This window comes from Octopus sinensis, linkage group LG6, assembly GCF_006345805.1.
Source record: "Octopus sinensis linkage group LG6, ASM634580v1, whole genome shotgun sequence".
NCBI classification, from domain to species: Eukaryota; Metazoa; Mollusca; class Cephalopoda; order Octopoda; family Octopodidae; genus Octopus; species Octopus sinensis.
The window spans coordinates 71,235,438-71,258,088 of NC_043002.1; the positions used below are offsets into that span (position 1 = coordinate 71,235,438).

Consider the following 22,651-nt stretch of genomic DNA (forward strand, 5'->3'; position numbering starts at 1 on the left):
TATCGATTATTATATAATAGCAGATTGCTAATAGCTTTAGATGTCGCTCTGGATTTCTTTAGAGTTGAATGACCTAAAACCGTATTGTTTTATCGTTCGTATGAGAAAATAATATTCAATGTTCAATGATCTACTTATTAATAATTACTCGCGGTAAACTCAACAAAATCAATTGTAAATTGATACTTGTTGGTTACATATATCTGAAACGTAACATAATAGTCAATGCTTAGTTTCAGATCCAACCATGAACTTTGCCTCAAATGTGTATGTGCATTAGGATCAATAACTCAAACACTTTCTTTTTATCTTTACTACATAGTAATGGTCTGCAACATGCTCGTATTTACTCTAAGGAACGATTTGGCATCGTATATTAAGCTGATAATACGAGTCAACTGATAGAAATGAATTATGCAAATATTCATAATTTACCTGCATTAATTCCAAAGACTATATGGCAGGTTAATTTGCTTGAAGAAACAACTACAATAGCCTGGGGCCGACCAAAGTCTTGTGAGTGGATTTGGTAGACAGAAACTGAAAGATGTCCGTCGTATATATGTATATATATATATATATATATATATATATATAATATATATATATATATATATATATATATATGTGTGTGTGTGTGTGGTGTGTGTGTGTGTGTGTTGTGTGTGTGTGTGTGTGTGTTTGTGTATGTGTGTGTTGAACAGTTGACGACGTATAAAATAACAGAAATACAAGTATAATAAAATAATTTTCTGACAAAATAATGAAAAGAAAACGAGCGGTCCCGTCGACTGTAAAATGATGTCATAACTCTGATCAATTAAGGGACATTAAGCATTCTTATTCGTTTTCGTGTTTTAAACATGAACCTATACTATCGAAACACCAATTACTATCTTAATTAAAGATAGATCGCATTGGTCAATGCAATTCTACGTAACGTCATCTAAATAAAAACATGGTATGAAGACGTTTGACAGCGGGATGCAACTCGAAATTAGTTATTTCGAAAGAGTCCAGCAGAATACAACGTATCAAATTCACTGGTGTTGAAATAGTGAATTTTGATAAAGGAAACCATATGGTACCAAAACAATATTTAATAGCACTTTAAACTGAATATGATATTACATAATCTTTGAAATATCCGTTCTACCTGGATTAATATGGTCTTCCATTGCTATGAAATTTCCAGATGTAAATGGAAAAAAAACTCTCATAATAGTGTCGTCGGTGTATTTCATAGAATGCATTTCAGCAATTCCATTTGGGGAATTGAGATCAGATCAGTTATCAAGGTTCGAATTGGGAGGTTTACTGCGGAATGATCATTATGCAGTACAATGATCAACGACGGAGATTTAGGATTTGTTACCAGTAAGTTACAGTTTCGCTGAACGTTTGCACCATACACTTCGAGTTACTAATGCCTTTATGAGCGACTTGATTTTGTACTAAATATATATCATATATATATACGCAGATTTCGATCAAGAGTGGTAGTAGAAGTAGTAGTAGTAGTAGTAGTAGTAGTAGTAGTAGTAGTAGTAGTAGTAGTAGTAGCTGCAGCAGCAGCAGTAGCGGTAGTAGTAGTAATAGTAGTGGCAGCAACAACAGCAACAGCAGCAGTAGTAATAGTAGTAGTAGTAGTACATATATATATATATATATATATATATATATAATATATATATATATATATATATATAATATATATATATATACATGTATACGACGGGCTTCTTTCAGTTTCTGTCTACCAAATCAACTCACACCAAATCAACTCACAATGCTTTGGTCCGCCCGAGGCTATAGTAGAAGACACTTGCTCAAGATGCCACGCAGTGGGAATGAACCTGGAACCATGTGGTTGGTAAGCAAGCTACTTACCACACAGCCACTCCTGTGCCTTGAAAAGTAGGTTGCTCTAAAGTAGAGAGCCATGCCCATATGTGTTAGAAAGATCGCTTGATCTCTTCCGTCCTGGTCAAGGGGAGTGCTAACCGTCTCTCCTTTTTTGCAACGCTCTTTGTAATTTAATGGCAAACGAAGAATGCATTTGTGCCAGATGTAACATGTTAAGTCATGGACTTAAGAATGATATTATACTGCAGTAAACAAATATGAGAAATACAGGAATAATAAAGCTTTTAATAAAAGGATTAAACCTCATGTAGTTATGTCTTCTATATAACATGTTAGGAAAAAAAACTTGCCGCACATATAAAATACGTATAGTGATATAGTTCTATATTTAAGACATGAGGAATTATGTACATTATTTACATTCGACGAATATTTGTCCCCATCTTGATTGTTGTTAACACAACCTTTCTGCTGATATACCCTCCAGCCTTCTTCAGGTGTCCTGGGGAAATTTCGAACCTGGTTTCTCATTCCTAAAGTATTTTTCAATGCTATAATAATAATAATAATTATAATAAGTATTATTATTATTATTATTATTGTTGTTGTTGTTGTTCAAGTCACTGCTTGGAATCGAACTCGTAATCTTGGGGTTAGTAACCCGCGCTCTTAACCACTACGCCACATGCCTGTGGATGTATAATGACATATTTCGTTTGTGTATGTTCCTATATGTGGCTGTGTCTGTGTGCATTCGAATTACGTGTGGTACCGAACAGTTTCCATTTGGTGTATTTTATTTGCCAAATGACCAGAGTTTACGGCAGAAAATATTTGCTTAAATGCCGCACAGGGCAATTGACAAATAAAATTACATGGCTCTAAAATAACTTGCTTACCACAGTGCCACTTCTGTTGACATGTGCATTGTTGTCTGTACGTTCATTTAATAATTCTTTAACATTGTATAGTGGGAGTATAATTAAGAGTCTGTACCGTTAGTTTATTATTCATAATTTAATGCAATTCCTACTTTACATATGCATCAACTTCTGTAAATATTTTGCTTTATCCTCAAGAGAATATGAAAAACAAAACGCTGTAGAAAGTTTGCAAATTTTACATCAGTTATTTAACGTTTAGACATAACTTAGATACAACTACAATTCAAGTTATACGTCAGCCATTAATTATTAATTTGGTTAATGTAGTAATCGGTAAAAATAGTTACTCAATTTCGCAAAAGTAATGTTTATTTTCCATATACAGCATTCTATTTTTAAAGCTATACGTTCTTACAAACTAATGTAACTATTGTTTGCTGCTTAAACGAATAAGCTGTCTGTTCTATTCTGTGCTGTAATGAAAAGTTGAATATGAACACAGTTGAATATAACGATTAACCCTTTGATAGGGAAGGTCTGTAAGCATTAGTTCGGAAATGAAATTTGCTTGAGAGTTACAAGCTCAGATCCAAAACGTTTTTAAGAACAGTCTTACCGTTTTTTTAAAATTATTTATATGTTTTTTCTTTGTTTTTTAAGGAGAAACCTAGCTTCAAGCTACTTTTTTCAGGTCAATTTTTACGCACCCTTCTAAACCTCAGAAAAATAAGAAACTTAGAAAACGTACATTGGTTTCGGCCATTATCGGCCCAAGCCAATAGCACCACCAGGAAAAGTCTTTTAATTAATTATTTCGGGACACTATAGACCACTCAAACAGAGAGTTGTTTTTGGTTGAGACATATCCAGGTGGTAGGTGGTTTATCCGGTATTTCCTGGAAGAATTTGTCCAGGCACCGTTTGAAAGTTGTGGGGTCTTTTTGTATTTTAATTTCTTTCAGTATAACATTGAAAAGAGCATGACCATTTGCAGTGAAGAGATTGTGTCCCAATGTTCTTAGGTGATGTGATCTCGACCTTTGTAGGGGACGCCTTGCACGGAGGTTTAGTCTTGGATGGATTGTAAACATAATACCGATATCATTTGGATAATATTGATGGAATATTTTCCATATGATGCATATAACGTATCGCTCACGACGGTGTTGCAAAGAATTGAGTTTCAGCTGTTTAAGTCGAGCCCAATAATCAAGTCCTGTCATACCATTTATTTTTTTAGTGATTAACCTTTATGGCACTTCGATCCTCATTATGCCTTTTTTTTTGTAGGGAAACCATAATGGGCAGCATATATAGCGAATGTGGAAAAGAGAAGGATGATGGTTTCATGATCTCTAGATTGAAAAGTTCTAAGGATTCATGAGCATATTCTGTTGACAACATCGACTTTTTTGTTGATGTACACACTCCAGCTAGGACTGTTGTTGACAATTACACCTGAGTCTCAGATATTATCCGACGGTTCAAATAGGTCTCCCGACGGTAGTGTATATGGTTATTTGAGTGTGCCCTCTTTTCCAAAGTGGATGAGCTCAAATTTTTCTACGTTCAACTGCATGTTGTTTCTTTTATACCCACTGGGTTACTGCGCATATGTCCGATTGAAGCATCATTGGACCATATGCTCACTTAATGACTTTCTTAAGCTTAGAGTCATCTGCAAATATTTTAATGGTACTATATTCAATGGAATCTGCAATGTCAGTGATATAGACAATAAAAAGAAGTGGACCCAGCAGTGTACCCCGCGAGACTCCGCTGATTACTTTTGCTGGGTTTAAGTGCATGCCATCCACCGCAACATGCTGGGTCCTGTTTGTTAGGAAATACTTAATCCACTGAAGTAGCTTTCCACCAACTCCAGCGTTGGATAAATTCCTTAACGGCGTATTATGGGATACAAGTATGGATGCAAAGTTTGATTTTGCAGTCCTCAAACATTTTAGGAGGTGCGCCTGCAACCCCTGTCCTTGCACCCATGGATGTAAGCGAACAAAATATTTTCATTGGCTAGAATTAGCTTCAAAGAACAGTCAAAACAAGTTTCTTAATTTATGCCTTGAGAAATACATAAGAACCACAATCACATATAGTATTTTCGGTTAAAATATACAGTAGGTTTTGGTACAGTAAAATGAATCCAGTATCACGAGACTGTCGTCAGTGTTATAGGCAAGTAGGAATATGTTTAATGAAACATGCCTAGGCCTTGGTTTCGATCACATGCTGGAATAACTTTCATGACTCTAATGTTATTTGTAAAAACTTATATATATTACAGTGAATTATTTAACCTATAAAAATGGAAGTACAATGCTTCAACTATTCAAACTGTCTGTTTATAACGATCGCTTAATCTTTATATATGAAGCTGAAGTTGTCTGTGTGTGGCAGGTTTGGTAGCCTTCAACTAACACTATCGCCTCCGAGACCCTGCGGCGTAAGTCGACCAAAATTGAGAGTATAATAGAGGAAGGCTTGCACTTCCTTCCGTAGAAGGAAAAATGAAATCGGAACATGTTAAGACCGAAAATTATTTACATCAAAACGGTGCTTTTTTTCTATGAAAATCCCTATTTTGTACGAATTTTTGACTGCTGTGTTGCTACTTTTCAGTGTATTTCAACCAGAAAAATGTTCACTTAAAGATTATAACAAGCTACATAATGCAAAAGTTTTACTTTTCAAAAATTCCAATCCGAAAGGGTCGAAAAGAAAACAAACCCGGGAAACGCCGGACTATACTGCTAGTAATACATAATGGGAACTTTTCTACTGAAAAGTTACTGAGCTTGTGTAAGTCTTTTTTGCCTTTTTCTTGAATATTACCAACAACGTCAGCTGGCATCAACCGAAAATCGAAAGCACTTTATGTTCCTCACCTCTTACTAAATATTCTGCAGATAATAAATCATGATTCCTTACAGAATACAGTGAACATATTTGCTTATACTTTTCAGTGAGTGTATTTGATACCATTACATGAAATATAACTTTAAATTCAGCGAATTTGAAATGCAGCTTATATATTCTTTTTTTTACTTCTGATCATGAAAGAGGTTTCAGAAATCCGATTATAGTTTAAACTAAACCAAAGTTAAATCAGCGTAATAAATCTCCAATAATATTCTAAAATAATACCATACGATTTTTTTTTATATGTAATGATAGGTATATTTTATTAGACAAATCTGATATTGTTGTAGATGTCAGTGGTTGTTATTTGGCATTTGAGCAAGTGACTTTAAAATGACAAGCGTATTTACGAACGTATGGATTTTCTTTTGTCTCTCTGTGCTTCAGAAAATATTCAAATTTGAATACAAATATACACACATATACAATGATTTAACATATACACAGACAAATATAAATCTACGTATATGAATTTATATATATATATATATATATATATGTATATGAAAATATGTATACGTAGGTATGTATGTATATCTATCTATACATATATATGTGTGTACGTGTGTACGTGTGTGAGCACGCGTGTGTATATTTGTATGTATGTATGTATATTTGTATGTATGTATGTATGTATACATAGATTCAATCCATATGAACAAGTTCTCTTTTATAGCTAAAATGATGTATAATTTTTCTGCTTTTCTTAATGTCTTAATATTCCTAAAAGTTTTTAGCTCAATTTTTTTTTCTTTTTATATTTCAACTAAAAATAATATGCATATATCTACGAACCGTGTTAAAATAAATCTGGTTGTTAGTGGGATCGATAAAATAATTACGCCTCTGGTAAGCTGGTCGATGTTACCATTTATGTTTCGAAGTCTAAAAACTAGAAATAACATAAAGCAACACAATCCATAAAATCAAAAATAAATCCCATACAAGATACACGATTCTTTATATGATATGAATATATATATATATAATATATATATATATATATATATATATATATTATATATATTTAAAATATATACTTTATTCAGTAAATTCAATGCAACTAATCCACCACTGTAAAACCAAAGCGAATACAAAAAAATCGATTACACATGTGACAAAGAATGCATGGTAAACTTCACGAAATATTTTCCCAGACGGCATTTAGATAGGTTCCATCCACTTAAACTCAAAGAGAGTAATGTTCTAAATGGTTTGATTCAAGTAGAATTTCACTGCGTATCAGTCACGCTCCACTAAAAGATAGCCCAAGAGAGCAGACAGTGTAGCTAAATGAAATCTATTAACAGACTGGTACAGCAATTGTTTTCTGTTGTCTACATCTATGAAATAAACAGCCTAATTATACACATATTTCTGACTTTCTCATACAAAAGGATAAAAACAGCTAGAAAAAGTTTTGTTCTACTTCAAAGAACACAACTGAAAAACTTTCTTTATATGATGCACGAAGTTACAGATTGTACGAAGTTACAGATTAAAGAAGAGTTGTACCATATGGTCGTTATAATATATAGTTCCCATAAAATTGCTTTCTCAATCTAGCATATTAATTCATATCATTGGACAATAAACTGGGTTTTCAACTAGGAATACGGATATATGTATATATTTGCGTATATACGTGTGTGTGTGTGTGTATGTGTGCGTGTGTCTGCATGTGTGCATACGTGTATGTTTGCAAATATACCTGTACATGTGTTTCTGTGGGGGTGTCTTTGCATATATATGATGTGTGTGTGAGAGTTTGTATACCTTTTATAAAACTACTAAAAGTGACTTCATTGCAGTTTAAATCTAAGTACTCAATACAATAAATAGAGTGAAGGAAGAAACTCGTTAGACACATCTTCATAAACAAAAATGTGTAACTCTATTTATGGACGTAATTAAATATTTGTGTGTGTGGACGCGTACCTAATGAGTTTGTATTTCTGTAAACTAATATAAATACATAGATATAATTAGCGGGTTATGGATCAATGTATTTGTAATGGGCAATCTCACCTGCCTAAAAGATGGCTAATCTTATGCTCTATTGATCCTGCATTATGTTTATGGCTAAAAATACTTAACTTTCTAAGGTTCAGTACACAAGTGTGTAAGTAGAGACAGCTCAATTCTACGTCACTGCAATGCTGTAAAACGGCTGACTGTGTAGCCTCTGTCTTCTAAACTAGAAACATTTTCATTGATTTCAGTGTCAGAAGTCACCAACAGAAACAATAAAATCCTAATTAATATCACGACTGCACAATCATCAATTGTCTCGAATTCCAGTCCTTAGTTTGATTTTACCGAAATAGAAGTTTATGGTCTAAAGCAGTTTATGTTGTAATATATAGTTTAAATGGAAAGCAATCATAGTTGTTGTGTGGCTTGCATTGGTTATTTCAATTTCTTGCAGATGTGGAAGCCTCTACGTAGTGACACGGACTACTGTAACAAATAACCTAATCTCAACCAAATCTTAGATAACTGCGTTAAAATAAACAAAATGTGTATGAATTATGTTCAGCTTCTGAACATTATTCTGACTGAAAAATAAAATGAGTAGGCCATAGTTGGATTGTCCTGGCACAATGTACTACTCGGCGATAAATGCTAGAAGACAGGGGCTAATTGACTTTGTCTTTCTTACACTGTTGGAGTGTATTAAGATGCATTCATATGGTTTATATGAGTTATTATATAGTGCTTAGCAAGATGAATGATTATGGCATTCACCGCCATAAATATAGCAAACCTAACATGCGTGACACGATCACCCGGACATATCGATCTAAATACAAAGTCATACAAATACGAAGACACACGCACACACAAACACGTATATACACACACATATACACTCAAACACACACGCATGTGTATATATATATATATATATCAATTAGTTTGGATCACGTCGATTGTGATTATTAGCTCGGTAATTTCCAGTTTATAAGTGGGTGGTTGCAGGAACATCAATAAATATATTATATAACCAATTAATAATATTCCCATTTTATTGTTTCATTACAAGATTATGAACAATTATTTAATGATATCAAGTAAGTTTACTATTCCAATCACTTTCTATCACGTAGCAAATGAATTATGAATAAATTACTATACAATTGAAACATTTGTAACATGTATTGGACGGCTATTGCCCATTCATTTTATATCATGGTGTATATATATATATATTATATATATATATATATATATATATATAATATATATATATATATACATACATATATATATATATATATATATATATATATATATAGATAGATAGATAGATAGATAGATAGATAGATAGATAGAGAGAGAGAGAGAGAGAGAGAGAGAGAGAAAGAAAGAGAGAAAGAGAGAAATTTATCTGCAAATATAATATGTGACAATTATTCGGTAGCCATGATAAGACTCCGAGTTTCGGCTGATGAGGCGGAAACCCATGCTGCTATCTCTTCAGTTATCGGGCCATCGAAAAAATGCTATGAAAATGACCGTTAAACAAAGGGAAATTACTGTGTGATTGACCGTTATTAAGACAAAAGAGCTATTAGAATGACCGCTAAGTAAGAGAAGGGAGTAAAGCTAATGGTGTAAAAATGTTCAAAGTATTCGCGTAAGCGCGCATGTCAATACATACACATGCCTGCCCGCACACCCACGTACATGCACCTATAAGTATATACTCATACATCCTCACTTGATACACACACATGTTAACCCACACATTCGCCAAAAACTATACATACATACCCGCATACACGCTCGCACACACACGCACGTGCACAAAAAGGTTTCATACAAATGTTTATATACGCACATACCCGCACACACACAACCACACGCGCGCATGAAATATTCTATATACACGTCTATATACGCACAGGAAAAATGCAGGGTGGAAGGTAGAATACAGAAAAAATGTGTGTGAAATATATATGAGCAATAAACCTATAAAACAATATCTCTATAAATGTGTAAAAATAAAGATATTAAAATTATATAAAAATATATATGAAATATAAGTAAAATGTATAGAGAGACAAAAAGCTTGTACGTGGACACTATATAGAAAGCAAGTTCTATCTGTAATCTCGAGTGGACAAAAATCGTAACAAATATTTAGCAACGCGTGGACATGTTCCGAAAAATTCAGTTCTTGAATTTAGAAATGTGGCAGAGGTTTAAGTTGCTTTTAAAGATGAGCTATCTTTTTATATCACAAAGATCGCACTTTCCACTGCCATTGGCTAAGATCTTCCAGTAGACGTTATAACTGACACTTTTATCTTTTAAGAACCATATTTGACTAGATACTTTGCTCGTTTACCTTTTATCCCAGTGCCTGAAGCTCAAGGTGTGATTATTGAACCTACCCTTGAAATTACCGCCTTTAAGGCCGGCGTAGTTCTTCGTCGAAACCGTGTCCTTACTGGATATAGAGACCACGGTGGCTTCATAAATGATGGTCTCGTACATGCAAGCTCCATTTAGCGGGCACAAACCTTTATCCCTGCATGAACAGTTGGTTTCATATTGTGGTTTTTGTGTGTCCGAGACCATCATTTATGGTCTCTATATCCACTAAGGAGACGGTTTCGACGGTTTCGACAAATTATCCCTGCATGAACAGCTGGTTTCATATTGTGGTTTTTCCTTATCGCATACCTTGTTGTCAGCTGGGCATGCTATATCTATGATCCAGCATAGTTTATTTCATTTCTCAATTAAGACTATGGCTGGCTTCCGATTCTTTATCTCATGGTCGCACTGAATCATAAAATCCCATAGCATCTTTGCATTTCTATCTTCGATGATGCCTTCGAGTTTGTGGTCGTACCAATTTTTTGCTCTGTCAAGTCCATACTTGTTACAAAGTGTCCAATGGACAAGCCTGGCTATATTGTCGTGGCGTCTCTTATATTCCTTCTGGGTTAGTGGTGTACGTTGGCTGGTAATATGCCATACTGCTTGACCGTTTTGTCCACAGATTCTGCACTTATCACTTTCTGATGTGCTTTCTATTCTGTATGTTATGTAGTTAGTTCTTAGTGATTGCCCTTGGGCAGCACAGATTAGAGCCTCCATTTCCGGATTTAAATCCCTTTTAGTCATCCACAGCCTTCTTTTTTCTTTGTCTATCTTATCTTCAACATCCCTACGAAATTGACCATGCATTCTTTTCTTTACCCACATTTCTTGTATAGTGCTTTATCTTTGCATTCTTTCATCCTACACAAGCCTGCCCTTCCTAATTCTAATAATAGCGGTTCTGTGGCATCTTTTATGCTATGTTGTTTTCTTCTGCTCTAATGCTGTGTTTGCATCCCATAAATCCGCTTCCCCCTCTTTTTCTTGGTACATACAGTCTGACTGTGTCACGTTTTGGGTGGAGTTATACATATCTAGTTAGCAACTTCCTTGTCTTTCTTTCTAAATTGTTTAGCTCGTCTAATGTCCATGCAATTATCTATGTTCCATATCAAAGGAGTGAAACCACCCTATTATTATTATTATTATTATTATTATTATTATTATTATTATTATTGTTGTTGTGTTGTTGTTGTTGTTGTTGTTTTCTCTTTATAATACATTTTTCTGGAGCTCCTGGAGCCTTGCATGCGTAACGGGAATACTACCTACAGCCTATTGTAGCATGCTATCCGTTCTTTTCACCTATCTAATACTTTCCTGATTATTCTGGTCGTGCCGCCGAGGAGGCAAACATTTTGTAACAGTTCTACCAAGCACTCTATTCCAGTTTCCTTTGTATTCCTCTTGATGCCTTCTGATACTGCTTCCAAGGAGCCAACAATAATTAGCACTGCCTTCACCTTCTTCATTTGCCATAGATTGTTATTGTTGTTCTTGTTATCACAAGCACTATTTGTACTGACATAGGGAATTACTGGAAACATGCAAATGCTTTCGTATATCATTATGTGAAACGCGGTTACAATGAATCACGATTAAAGGATATAGCAAATGAAATAGCTAAGTTTAAATCCCACATAATTTCACACATAATTTTAGCAAAGACAATAAAATAGATGACAGAATTTCTTTAGTGATTAACTGGCACCGACATTTCGCTGGCATTTCAAATTACAGAGGAGAACTCGACAAAATAATTCTGAAATTGGAGGAAAACAATTTCGTTAATTTACGTCTATTTAAAATACACAAAAAAATTCGAAAGATTTCCTCCAATGCGCCCAATTTGCAGCGGATATGAATTTTGCACGGCCAAAATTTCGGAATGGCTGGGTGGCTTTCTACTCCCCGTCGCAAAACGATCAAGTTCCTATATTCGTGATACCTTTGATTTTGTGTCTAAATCAACAACTGTTTAAAGCACTGAGGCCGTATCGAGAACTGTTTTGTTGGTAACCATGGATGTTTCTTCCTTATATCCCAATATTGACCACAATGAAGGAGTAGAAGCATGCATAGATGCCTTCGAAAAGCGGTCAAACAAAAGTATTCCATCAAATTTTCTCTGTAGATTATTGAGGTTTGTGTTAGAAAATACCACATTGAAGTTTAGACAACGATTTTGTCACCCGATGAAGGGCTGCGCCATGGGAACCCCTATGGCAATTAATTTCGTTAATGTTTTCATAACGAAATTCCAGAAACAGTTACAGAAGACTGTCAAAATCCTTTCATTGTCATGAACCAATACTCTGGTTACGGTTCATTGATGACGTATCTTTTGCCTGGGTAGGATCACAAGATAGTTTAATGGAATTCTTGCATTTCTGTGATTGTTATGCTAGAAACTATGGCTTTAAGTCCAACATAAAATTTACGTCTAGTTTTTCAAAACCTAGCGTTGAATTAGAAATATTGAATTTCTAAATGTCTCAAAGAGACATGAGCGGTGGTGTAACGATAGAGTGGTTGTATAATGTCAAAATAACGTGACAATCCCCTAAAGGGAATTACACCACCGCTATATAGCCCTAGGAAGCATCGACACTTCCTGTCGGCTTTGACATATTTCCTGTGTCCTTATATTTGCAAAGGGGAGGCAAGCACCCGCACCAGCTAGGACTAATAACCTGAAGACATGCACGTTTCTGGGTCTTGCCCGTCATCGGTCCAGGGTAGCGAGGCCCGCTAGCAGAGATACCTGCCAAGCTTTTGCAGATATATATATATTTACAGTGAAATTTATTCACTGGACACCGTAATTAGAAATATTGAATTTCTAAATGTCTCAAAGAGACATGAGCGATGGTGGAGCGATAGAGTGGTTGTATAATGTCAACATAACGTGACAATCCCGTAAAGAGAATTACACCACCGCTATATACCCGGCAGGTATCTCCGCTATCGGGACTCGCTACCCTGGACTGTTGACGGGCAAGACCCAGAAACATGCATGTCTTCAGGTTGCTAGTCCTAGCTGGTGGGGGGTGCTTGCCTCCCCTTTGCAAATATAAGTACACAGGAAATGTGCCAAAGCCTACATGAAGCGTCGATGCTTCCTAGGGCTATATAGCGGTCGTGTAATTTTCTTTACAGGATTGTCACGTTATGTTGACATTATACAACCACTCTAGCATTGAAGTTTTGGACACAAAAGCTTTCTGGAGGCAGAATAGTGAGAGAGTTATTTTGAAAGCCCACGTCATCCCACATTTATCTTCACCGCCGCTCCGATCATCCACATCATTTTATTCGATCAAATACGAAATCGCAATTTTTGAGGATAAAACGGATTTGTACTGACATAGGGGATTACTGGAAACATGCAAATGCTTTCGTATATCATTATGTGAAACGCGGTTACAGTGAATCACGATTAAAGGATATAGCAAATGAAATAGCTAAGATTAGGGAAGATAGTCAAACATTCACACATAAGTTTAGCAAAGACAATAAAATAGATGACAGAATTTCTTTAGTGATTAACTGGCACCGACAGTTCGCTGGCATTTCAAAAGTGTTGCATGAACGTTACCAGCATATGGCGAAAACATATCCTCGTTTCAAATAGATATTTCATCAGCCGCCTATTGTAGCCTTTAGACGGAATCAGAATATAAGAGAATTATTGACCTCTATTTCTGACTCCAAGAAAACGAACATTGGCGTATCTGCATGCTATACCTTAAAGAACAGCCGCAAGAGAGGTAAGTCCTGTTCATTGTGCAACAACATGAGTGAAGTGAATTCCATCAGAAATCATAACATTTCTGTTATGATTTATACAGAAGGCGGAACATGTAAAGATTCCCAATTAGTGTACGCTGCAGAATGTACGAAACACAACTTAATTTATGTTGGTTGTACAACAGAACAATTAAACAAAAGGTTTAATGGTCACAGATTCGACGTCAGGCACAATAACAGTAGTTCGACAGAACTTGCTGAACATTTCGTTTTAAACGGCTGCAATTTTGAAGAAGACTTGAAAGTGCATATTCTCAAAAGATATTCTGAACCTGCTTCACTTTCAATTCTCAGAATGTATGAGGAGAAATATGTTTGCAGGTTGCTAACATCACGCCCTGGAAGAATGAATAAAATGACAGGAGAATATCATCAAATTTATACAAAACTGTTTAATTAAATATTCTTCTTTCTCTCTTTTTTCTTTCCTCTTTTTTTCCTGTCGTTTTCTTTTTTTGGTTCTTTTTTCAATCTTTTTCTTTTCGGCTGTTATAAAATGAAGCTTAAAAACTGATGATGTCATTCCATCAACGTATGGACGCTGGTTGCTCTCGTTCATACTTTACGTTTATATTTCTATAATTTTGAATTTTTATCACTTCTTATTTTGAACTTGACAAAGACAGACTCACTGTTGAAATATCGTTCAACTAATAAGATATCTTACAATCAAATCGCGCTTTTCGTCTTGGCTGTTTCCATTTGTGAAGAGTTACGTCAATCCTTTTTTAAATTATTATTATTATTATTATTATTATTATTATTATTATTATTATTATTATTACTAGTTAATAAATTACAAGCCATAGACCTGGCAGTTTGCCGGTAAAGCGCGTTCACTGGCTCGGTGTTCGTTGGGTATGTGATTAATAAAAGAGACAGAAGATGGCAGATACGACAACCTTTATTGGCCACTACAATTGTCTCGACCCATCTAGCATCGATTCCTCGCGGGTAGGATATTATACAACTGGCTTAGGTGTATCCCCCGGTGTAGATATGTCTCCTCAGGTGATTTGAAGTGGTATCTTGGGAAACAGTTTATTTTAACGAGATACTTCTTGAAATCGCCTGAGGAAACACATATACACCGAGCGATACACCTAAGCCAGTTGCATAGCATCCCACCTGAGAGGTGGGTCGATGCTAGATGGGTCTAAACAACTGTAATAATAAATAAAATTCTTGTATCTTCCATCTGCCGTCTTCTTAATTAATCACAAACACACACGCAAACACACACACAAAACACATACATGCACACATACACGCCCGCGCGTATTTGTATGCGTATGTATGTATGCGTATGTCACCGTGTGCAGGTGGAATTTTAATAACGAAATAGAGGAATACGGGCTGGTTAAGTGAGTTACATGCTTATTTCCTTGTGTCCATAGCTGACTATTGCATATTACACATGCCATTCAGAGTTTATGATTAAGTTTTTGCGTATTTGATTGTTTTCCCTTTCTCAAAATTCATCTAGTTATTATCGAAATGGCAAAGTTCCTTATTTATTTATTTATTTGTTTATTTATTTGTTTGTTTAATCAGTGCATCTTTAGGTATTTGGTGCTTTCTGAATTTTTAAAGACATGCACTGCTCTGATATGCGCATGGACACGTGTGGGCATTTGGATAAACATACAACTGTTTACATGTATATTCCACACGTATATATGTTTGGGATCATTTGACAGCCTACTATTTACATAACTGTTGTTTCATCATGCTGTTAATTACAGTTAAACAAAATAAACTATTGATTCCATGCTGTTAGCATATTTTTCCAAATTTCAAATTACGTATGCTACTATAAGGATATATTTATAAACACAATGATAAAATATAATGTAACAGGACAAACATTTTTGAAGAACTATGAGCTTTAAACTTTCACTAAATAATAAATATACTTGATATATTATTTGATTGTAATGGTATGTATTCAACTATAATACTCTGATATGATATATTGTAATTCGGAAAGATTGCAAAGCTATATCTGTTGAAAATCTGTGATGGATACATTTTAAAGTAAAGACTTTGTTTATGACTCGTTAAATATTTCTATGCTGTCTTTGAAACAGAGAAAACTAATATCTCAGCGATGTAATAACTAAGTCTATTTATTTGCCAGTAAGATATACAAGGCCTAGTTATAATTTTTGCTAGTATATTGCATTTCAACCTCGAATTGACATTCACAGAAATGGGTTGTCTAAGATGATTAAGAGAAAAAGTTTATACAAGAATAAAGGAGGATGTGAAAAGGAAACCATTAAAATTCGTTCTCAATCGATTGCTTGTATTTTCTATTTTAAAATATGAGTAGGGAAATGAGGTTGTGGTGGGGGTAAGGATGACTTACTGTTCTTCTGAAGATTTCGTTATTTTATTATGAATGTTTCTTGTGCAATATGTTTTTGAAATAAAATTTTAAATATCAAAAATATTCCACGCTCAAAAATGTGATTAGTTTTACAATACTACTGAATTAGAAATCGAAGAACGGAATAAATTTAAAATCAATGTCTACTTTTATTAACTTTTAAAGAAATAATACTTTTTTTTCAAAGGATATGTATGGTAATCAACAGGTATTAATGACAGGGGAAAAATGACGTTAATGTTTTGGGCTTTCGCAGTTGACAAGTAATAAACAATAATCTTCTGAAAAAGTCGTAAATTTTCTTGTTTCTACTCAACTGTTCATACACTTGAAATATGTTTTCTACAGAAGATGATAGACAAGAAATCTAATCGAAAAAAGGAAATCTCATGTCAAATTAATTTTTATTATTTCGATGAATTCCAGTTGAAATACATTTCAATATTCAGCCTCATACGGCTTCAGATGTATTTAAGATAAGCTGAAATATATAAGATACCATGTAGTTTAAAGCAAAAGTTTGCTACTGGGTTAAAATAATTTCCTTAATTCATTTGTCAGAGCTTATATGGATGTTGGAATCGAAGGGTTGCCAGGTTTATATACAACATACAACTAAGCTCACGTATGATGAGGTCTGGAAGCACTATATTAGACGTTTGAATGGAATTTATAGTAAATTTCACTTAAAGTTACCCAAGACAGGATGAGAACAACTGAGTATCCTCCCATCAGCCACAAGATTCTGATGATATATATGAACCAACATGGAGAGGAAATATCTTTGTTGTTTTATATGACTTTAACGCTCCGGATTATATATTTCGTAAAATGATTGTATCGTACATACGTGTGTCTGTTTGTACACGTACACACGTATATATGTAGTAATGCAGATAGACAGATTTAGACTTCATATATATATATATATATATATAATTTTGTTAAGCAGTTTCGATTTTTACAATTCCCGCACGAGAAAACCTACGTTTTTCCGCCGAGGGTTTATGTGCCACATTATTAGACTATTTTCTTTAATCGTCACGCGGTGATCGCTATAAGATTTAACCTTATAAATAACTATAAATATTATTTACAGAATATATATATATATACTAAAGTAACATAAATTGTCTTAGGTCGTTCCAGCTGATCTACTGAACTTGCCATGCTGGAGTGGGGGAGTGATTCGCTCCATTACTCACTATATATTGGACACAGGTTGTGTGTCGTTAAGCAGATAGAAAAGATGTTTTCCTGAGGTTAGTAACATAGTTCTTTATAGGACATCCCTCTTATAATGGCAAAAAAGAAAATTACCGTCCCGTTTAGAAACTTAAGAACTAGGAACTTTGCTCGTTATATATGCAGGAGTGGCTGTGTAGTATGTAGCTTGTTTACCAATCAGATGGTACCGGGTACAGTCCCACTTGCGTGGCACTTTGGGCGAGTGTCTTCTACTATAGCCTCGGGCCGACCAAAGCTTTGTGAGTGGATTTGGTAGACGGAAACTGAAAGAAGCCCGTCGTATATATGTGTGTGTATTTATATATTCGTATGCTTGCTATCAAATAATAAATCTATCGCTAAGAAGTATCTTACGAATGAATTTAAACTTAATATTATAGTATAGAGAGATTTTATTCTTTATTTGTGACTTCATTCTTTTTACACTGATAAACAAATAATTTTCCCATTCACAATCTTTAATAAAACGTAGGTTCCTCACGCATAATGAATTCTTCAACAATTTATTCTATTTTTTTTGCTAATAACGTAATTCCACGAGTATTCTTATAAACGCTGTAAAAGACGTTTTCTGATTCAAAATTTTAGTTCATTGATTAAACCTCACTAAGTTAAGTATGTATTTATTTAAGATCTTCAAATTGTAAATTTTAATATTGTATAAGCCTTTGGAGTAATAATATTCTCCTTATGTAAATATCGTTGTTTATGTAATGATCTAATTATCGTAATTTTCTATATCATTAGATATTAAATTTAAGTTTATTCGTAAGATACTTCTTAGCGATAGATAGTTAGGCTTTGCATATACATGTTTTAATAGTATTAATTGTAGTTTTAAATTTATAATTAAATTAGATAAACTTTGATAAATTTAGATATGTTTCGACTAAAGATTGGTCCAGGCCATGTCTAATTTAATAGCATAACTTAGTTATTTCTTTAAATTTATATTCGATAATTATTCCCATTCATAATTATATTTATAGTACTTATAGTATTTATTCGATACTATATTACGACGAATTGATTATTTCTAAAAGTATTTTACATAAGATTTCCGAAAGTTTGTTTAAGTTAGTTTATTTGTATTTTGAAAGGAGCTATTTCATCTTTAAATATGAAAAATTAAATTTATTAGGTTTTTATTATATGAGCATATACAATTATTTATAGAGATTATTTTAGATCTTAATTATAATATTTATATACATTTATATATTTTCATTGATAATTTATATATATTAGTCATTTTAAATATTTATGTAATTAGATATAGACTAATATTGATATTAGATTATGGGTGGGTTTCCTACCTTATAAATTAAAATTAATATTTAACATTATAGTCGATTTGGATATAATCATAATTGTTAATTTCTATGTCTCTAGTTTGATAATAGAATTTATTATAAGTAAAATTATTATATTATATATATTATTTATATCTTTAAAATATTGTTTAAATATTTCTGATTATATTTTAGATATTTCAATCACCTGAAGAATGACTGTAACTCGAATTTTTACGAATTGGACAGCCATGAAACGATCGTAGTGTTATACTCTTTACTCTTTTACTCTTTTACTTGTTTCAGTCATGTGACTGTGGCCATGCTGGAGCACCGCCTTTAGTCGATCAAATCGACCCCAGGACTTATTCTTTGTAAGCCTAGTACTTATTTTATCGGGCTCTTTTTGCCGAACCGCTAAGTTACGGGGACGTATACACACCAGGATCGGTTGTCAAGCGATGTTGGGGGGACAAACACAGACACACAAACACGCACATACACACACATATATATATATATATATACATATATACGACGAGCTTCTTTCAGTTTCCGTCTACCAAATCCACTCACAAGGCTTTGGTCGGCCCGAGGCTATAGTAGAAGACACTTACCCAAGGTGCCACGCAGTGGGCCTGAACCCGGAAGCATGTGGTTCGTAAGCAAGCTACTTACCACACAGCCACACTGCGCCTATTTACTAATTATCTTTTTTTAATAAATTTGATATATATTTAAAATAATATAAATTAATTAATCTTATGTATTGGCTTAAGTTTTTCATTGTATGATTTGCCTAATAGTGGTTTTATCTCTAATTTAATATAATATAATATTTTACTATAAAATTGGATTCAATCCTAAATCTGATTTTTCCCTGTAAGTTTGGATTTATTCCCTAATATTTTATTATATATATATATATATATATATGTGTATGTTTATGTGTGTTTGGTTGTGTGGTAAGAAGCTTGCTTTCCTGCCACATGTTTCCTTATTCAGTTCCACTGTGTGGTACCTTGGCTGTTTTCTACTGTAGCCTCGGGCCGACCAAAGCCTTGGGAGTCAATTAGGTAAATGGAAACTGAAAAAAGGCCGTCGTATATATATATGACGCTGTGTGTCTGTATTTCTCCCCACCCCTTCCATGCTTGACATCCGATGTTGGTGTGTTTACGTCCCCGTAACTTAGCAGTTTGGCAAAAGGACCCGATAGAATAAGTACTAGGCTTACAAAGTGTAAGTCCTGGGGTCGATTTGTTCGACCAGAGTCGGTGCTCCAGCATGGCCGCAATAAAATGACTGAAAAAAATAAAAGAAGATATGTAATGTTATAAAGCTTAGTCTCATAACAGAAAATTAATCTTGCCGAGATCTTTCATGATGAAGAACATTCCAGTTGTGAAGAAGTAAAGTAACAATCATGAAGTATGGATGATACGAAACTAAATTTATAATGTATAACACACTTTTGCCAAGACCCTCATTGCTGCACAGCAAAAAGTTGTCAGCGCACTTGATTCTATCCGCCTCTGTACCGAGTGTAGGTTTACGCAAAACCATAGTTCAATTCATTTCATACATTGAGATTAACAAAAATGTTGTAACTCCAAATCAGAAACAATATAATAACGGATTTCTAATATCACAAGCTCTGCTTTGTATTTTTCTTCTCGTTATTCTTTTTTTTTTTTTACTAGCTTTTCTCTCTGTAGCTTTCCGGCTCAGAAGCTCCTGGATTGAAGGACAAAAAGTAAAACGTCATGATCATAGAAACTCCTAGAAAGGCACATTTTCAGGTACGACTATTGTATTCCAGAAATGCAGCAGATGTGCAGGTATCAAATTTGGTAATAATCTCCTCTGGATTGTGTTTTTTTTTCTTTTTTTCTTTTACCCTGATTTATCTCACTTCATGTTTTCGCAATAATAGCAACAAGAAAAATATGAAAAGCAACAGGAGCACGAATGCCACAAGACAAAGGTGGTGAGAGGATATTAACAGAAGGATACGTTATTTGGAGAAAGAGAAAATGAATAAATGAAGAAAATAAATACAGCGAACAAAGGTAGAAACAAGGAAAGGAAGGACGGAAGAAAGGAAGATATGAAGGAAGAATGAAACGAAGAAAGAACAAGCAGAGTCAGCAAAAGTAATGTCTTCAAATTCGATAAAGAAAAAAATCTATAAATAGATTCCGGGTATGTTTTGAACAAAAAAAGATGATTTTTTTTATTTCGTGACACCTTTCACTGATATCAATAGATTGCAGCTGTCCGTTGGACATAGAATTTTTTTGTATTTGTTTTTAATATGCTATTCTTTCCCTTTATCAGGGTATGTAATATAATATCATTCTGATTGAATAATGATCCACCTAGAGTTTTACAGTAATCAGTCACATATGTTATATTCTGATGGAAAGGAATTATAGATTATATATTTATATCTCAGCACACGAACGAACGCACGCACACGCGCACACGCACACACACACACACACACACACACACACACATTCATGTATGTATTTGTGTATGTGTGAGGGTTGTCCAGAAAGTAATGCAAAACCGAGCACGGCTGTTTAATTAACTGACGTAGGTCGATAGAATTGCACATGTTGGTAAAATAATTCATTCTCTGTCGGATCTCACCTTACTCTTCTACATTGCAGGCACGTGATGTGTTATAAGCAGAAGATACTTATCTTGGTTGTTGATGAAAGAGGGATGATGCAGGCTTCTTAGGATTTAGAGAAGACTTCCATTTTTACGTTTATGAATCCAATGAAAATGCAATGGGTATAGGAGCAGGCGTAGATGCGTGGTCAGAAGATTGCTATTCAACCACATAGTTCTGGTTCAATCCCGCTGCGTGGTATCTTGGACTAGTGTATTCTGCTGTAGCCTTGGGCCGGCCAAAGCCTCATAAGTGAATTTAGAAAATGGAAACTAAAAGAAGCCCACTTGGGAGGCACTCGACATGATAAAAGACACCAGTCCGAGTATGAGAAAAGTTCTGAACGCGAACAACACCTCTCACAACATCGATAAGTGTACATTATCAAATTGCTCCATCATAGACACCAAAATATGTCCGAAGACCTATGTTGTATACGACGTCAGATGCGGCAAATGTGGTGTATGCTACATAGGAAGCACAACAAAAAAACTACACAGACACATAAAAGAACACATGCAGACAGACGCTTCCGCGAAGAAACATCTACGAAAATGCCAGACCCGTGAGTTCACAAAACACATTAGGACACAACAGAGCAAAAGAAGCAACCTAAGAATGTCCGAAGCCATATTAATACACCAACGGAAGCCGAGAGTCAACAACAGAAGAGAGTTAGATGAAGATAACCGGTTGCTATAACAATAATCTTCTACGCATGTCTTCTTCCCCACATACTCACACACATGTAGATCTGCAAGATTCCCTAATGTCTGAAAAGGGCGGCGGTCATAACCCTGAAATATTGAATAAATGGTGAGTCGCAATGAATTCCCAAGTCGGTTTCTTGTGCTTTACCTTGGATTTATATCGCAATATTTCGGCCTTACCCACAAATTTTATATAATATATTTGTATATTTGTATACTGCGTGTATGTGTGTGTGTGTGTGTGTGTGTGTGTGTGTGTGTGTGTGTGTGTGTGTGTGTGTGTGCGTATGTGCGTGTGTCGTTGCCTGTCCTCCCACCACCGATTGACAAACCGTGTTGCTGTGTTTACGTCCCCGTAGTCTGGTGTTTCGGCAAAAGAGACCGAGACTGATTGAATAAGTACCACACTTAACTAAAAATACACAAATTTTTCA

General features: G+C 34.5%; 1 non-coding gene across 1 annotated transcript; it reads right to left on the reverse strand.

The window, feature by feature from the left end:
- Window positions 1–1,913: 1,913 nt before the first annotated feature.
- LOC115213612 lies at window positions 1,914–2,026 on the reverse strand. The gene has a single exon (XR_003881854.1). It is a non-coding gene; the product is annotated as a U6atac minor spliceosomal RNA (small nuclear RNA).
- Between the last annotated feature and the right edge of the window lie 20,625 nt (window positions 2,027–22,651).